Consider the following 4,718-nt stretch of genomic DNA (forward strand, 5'->3'; position numbering starts at 1 on the left):
CAGTGCTTAATAAGCAAAGTAATTAAATGATTTTACTCTCCGCTTTTTCGTGAACGTCGTAAACAACAAGCTATCCTTATAGCCAAAGTGGGTGTTTCAGTTCCTTGAGAAAACTAACACTTACTAAAACCGCATATATTTTGCCTAGTTTGAACATCCCAGTGTTTAGAGAATCTGACAAAATCGACGAAAGAAGCGTCGTTTTTTGTTGATTTTTGCCGATTTTGTCGGTTTCTATGCAGGAACCGTCGATTATCGTCGTTTTTGTCGGTAATTGATGTAAGAAGTGTCGATTAGCGTAGTTTTTGTTGGTATTGTCGGTTTTTTATTAAAGAAGTGTCGGGCAACGTCGCTTTTTGTCATCAGTATAGTCAGTCTCAATTTGAATCGAAAGCAATGCAAGTACAGAAATAATTAGTCGGAGGAGGTGCAGTGGAGAAGAGGTGAGCAGCAATCTTGGGGTCGTAGGTTCTAATCCTGACAAGGACTGTCCTTTTTGTGAGATTTTTAGAACTCCAAAAATTGACGCTTCCTACGTTTAAATACCGACGAAAACCGATCAAAACAAAATAGTGAGGACTTTGATCAATTATGGCGAAGTAAAACCGACGAATTCTGACGATTCTTATGTTTGAATCCGATGAATTTCTTCCGAGTTATATGACTCATGGAAATATCTGCAAAATGATCTTTAGTAGGGTAGGGGGATTAGCGTTACCTTAAATTACATGGTTCGGCATCTTCATTAAATTAGAGCAAAACTTCCGTGGGCTGAGAAAAAGTTTCAAACATAACAAGTAGGGCCAACGGAACGTCTATGCACCTACACTTTCAGGTTGTTAACACATTTTCTTCTAACATTTGAAGTATTTCACACTTTCCTTGTATGGCAGTGTAAATTTTAAAACTTTCAGAGGTCTGCACTGAAGTGCAGGTTACTGTCAGCAAAAAAATTGGCAATTAGATGATGAACAATTTTTTTTTAATTTATACATTTAATACGTATGGTTGGGTGCAGTGAGCTTAAAGCATCCCAAACTTTTTTCTGATTGTTTGGACTGAGCGCTCAACTCGCCAATTTCAATTTCACCTGTGATTGTTAGCTAAAATTTCAATGAATATATTGAGTTTAGTTTTGCAGACTTTTCTCTAATTTTTTTCAAATAAACGTCTTGTTTGATCCATTCATATAATTTTGATTACCTATGTACTTGTATGTAGTCATCAGGAAACTTAAACAACACTAAGGACAACATTTTTCATAGATATCAGTTGTATGATATTTTAAACATCTGGAAATTCCAGCAAGAAAGGATTTTTATGTGCTGAACATTGGGAACCAAAACTCTATTTCCAATTTTTCATTTGGTTCTACGCGAGTTGTTTGTGGTTTCAAGGACGGGAAAGAATGACACTTTTCAAAATATACCTTAAATTGGTAAAAAAAGATTTATGGAGTGAGAAATTATGGAAAATGGTTCAAAATGCATATTGGCAAGAGACATCGTGCCCCAGCGTCTAAGGTGGGTTAGATGGATCCATTTTAAAACAATCTCTTGTATTGACTTGGGTGTAGCTATGCGTTGGTCAACACAACCTCACCCCAATCTCTAATGCAAATCACGCCACAACGAATGCCTTGGTTTCTCTAAACCTTTGTTCGTTCTGTCGGATACAGTCCATCAATTTTTTTGAGCCAAAAGCAAATTCAATTAATATATAACTTGATAGGTTATGCTTAGTCGACTTATTGACATACCATTACCCGGTGCAACGATTCCAACTTTTCTCACTAGGATTCCTGATTATCTTACTAAAACCCGCTTTTCCGTAATTTCCTGCTCGGAAAAAAACTTCCCCCGCTTTTTCTTAATTTCCGGCTCGGAAAAAACTTTTACCCGCTTTTCTCGCAAATCCTAGTAGGAAATCTTACAATTTCTTTTTTTCCTGAATTTCCTGCTAGGAAAGTTTTCTCGCTTGTTTTCCTTCGTTTTCTAATAGGATATGGGATATTTCCGAGTCGGAATTTTACCTCAACCAAGACAAAACTTGTAAACACTAAAAAAAGTTCAGGTAACTAGAAGTTCAGGTGAAGTTCAGGTGTAAAAGCACCTGAAATACACCTGAACTGTATTTCAGGTAAATTTTCACCAGAACAAGTTCAGGTGTGGTTACCACCTTTTTTGTATTCAGCTGTGAAACAACAAAAATTTAGCAGTAAACTAAAACACAGTACAAATACAAACTTTATAAACGGTAACGACATATGGTCCTCATTTAGCTTCCATTTCTTTAAAGACTTTAAGAATCAGATTGATTTTCTTTTTAAGTCGAGCTAATTCCATTTTCCATAATATGCACTGCTTTAAAACTCTGTCAGTTGAACTTTTAGGTAAGTAAGTCGAAAATTTTAGGTACATGTTTCCGAAACTGGGCTCTCTACAATTTTTAGAGGAGAAAACAAACATTTATGAAACTATTTCCTGCGTTTGTTAAGTTTCGCAAAGTTACGGTTAAGTTTAATATAAATGTTTCCCACTCTTCAGCCCTACTGATGTTTCTACATCAAACAAGTAAATGAGGAACCATTTGGGATTTTCATAGTGAATATCAATAATGAAGTTTCAAAAAAACAGTCTGAAGAAACTTTAGTTTTTTTAAAATCATAACAACAGGAAACGCAGTGGTTTTAAAGTGGATCAACTTGAATCCAATCTCTCTTCCTTATATATTACATCAAAAGCTAGTATTCGCGAAAAAAATAGACCTCTGGAAAACTGGATTAAACAAGTATAGAAACGGTAACGACATATGGTCCTCATTCAGCTTCCATTTCTTTAAGGTCTTTCAGAATCAGATTGATTTTCTTTTTAATTCGAACTAATACCATTTTCCCACATGAGCACTGCTTCAAAACCCCGGTCCTTCGAAAACCGGAATTTGTTTGTTATTTTAGGTACATGTTTCAGAAACAGGGCACTCTACAAGTTACAGAAGACAAAACTAACATTTATGGAACTCTTTCCTTCCGTTTATTAAGTTTCGCAAAGTAACGGTTAATTTTAATATAAAGGTCTCCCACTCTTCAGCCCTCCTGATGTTTTTAGATTGAAAACGTAATTTGGGAACCATTAGGGGATTCTGAAGTGAATATCAATACTGACGTATCAAACAAACGGATTAAATAAACTTAAATTTTTTAAAATCATACTAACAGGAAACGCAGTGGTTTTAAAGTGGATCAACTTGAATCCAACCTCTTTTCCTTATATATTAAATCAAAAATTAGTATTCCGGCATAAAATAGATCTCTGTAGAACTGGATTACACAAATATAGAAACGGTAACGACATATGGTCCTCATTTAGCTTTCATTTCTTTAAAGTCTTTTAGAATCAGACTGATATTCCTTTTAATTCGAACTACTTCCATTTTCCAACTTAGCACTGCTTCAAAACCCTGTCCATCGAAGTGAAATTAGTCTTCTAATTTTAGGTACATGTTTCCGAAAAAGGGTTTTCTACAAATTTTAAAGGACAAAACAAACATTTATGAAACTATTTCCTACGTTTATCAAGTTTCGCAAAGTAACTGTTCATTTTAATATAAAGGTCTCCCACTCTTCAGCCCTCTTGATGTTTTTAGATTGAACACTTAATTTGTGAACCATTAGGGGTTTCTGAGGCTAATTTCAATACTGAGGTTTCAAACAAACGGATTAAAGAAACTTTAATTTTTTAAAATCATAACAACAGGAAACGCAGTGGTTCTAAAGTGGATCAACTTGAATCCAATCTCTCTTCCTTATATATTACATCAAAAGCTAATATTCCCGAAAAAATAGACCTCTTGAAAACTGGATTACACAAGTATAGAAACGGTAACGACATATGGTCCTCATTCAGCTTCCATTTTTTAAAATCTTTCAGAATCAGATTGATTTTCTTTTTAATTCGAACCAATATCATTTTCATACATGAGCACTGCTTCAAAACCCCGGTCCTTCGAAAACTGGAATCTGTTTGTTATTTTAGGTATATGTTTCCGAAACCGGGCACTCTACAAGTTATAGAAGACAAAACAAACATTTATGGAACTCTTTCCTGCCGTTTATTAAGTTTCGCAAAGTTTCGGTTAAGTTTAATATAAACGTTTCCTACACTTTAGCCCTACTGATAATTTTGGATCAATCAAGTAATTTAGGAGCCATTGGGAGTTTCTGAAGTGAATATCAATACTGAAGTCTGAGAAAAAACGGTTTAAAGGACTTTAATTTCTTCAAATGATAACAACAGGAAACGCAGTGGTTTTAAAGTGGATCAACTTGATTGAAATCTCTCTTTCTTATGTCTCTTTCTTATGTATTAAATCAAAAATTATTCTTCCTGCATAAAATAGATCTGTGGAAAACTGAATTACACTAATAAAGAAGCATTAACGACATAGGGTCCTCATGTTGCTTCCATTTTTTTAAAGTCTTTCAGATTCAGATTGATAGAGGTACAATTAGTTGTTTTGTTGATAAGTAGGCAAGTGCTTTGCAGAATTCTACCAACATGGGCTCATTATGTTGGTATTGTAATCGTCGGTCTCTTCTGATAATTTTTTTACCCTTATTCGCCTTGGTAAAAAAAAAGTTATGGATTGGTAAATTTGAAAAAAGTCACCATTTTAGGTGATATTGGAGTCCCCAATAATGGATACCCCAAAATACTTTA

The sequence above is a fragment of the Convolutriloba macropyga genome, unplaced genomic scaffold (assembly GCF_964194025.1).
Source record: "Convolutriloba macropyga unplaced genomic scaffold, txConMacr16.3 SCAFFOLD_2660, whole genome shotgun sequence".
Taxonomy (NCBI): Eukaryota; Metazoa; Xenacoelomorpha; order Acoela; family Convolutidae; genus Convolutriloba; species Convolutriloba macropyga.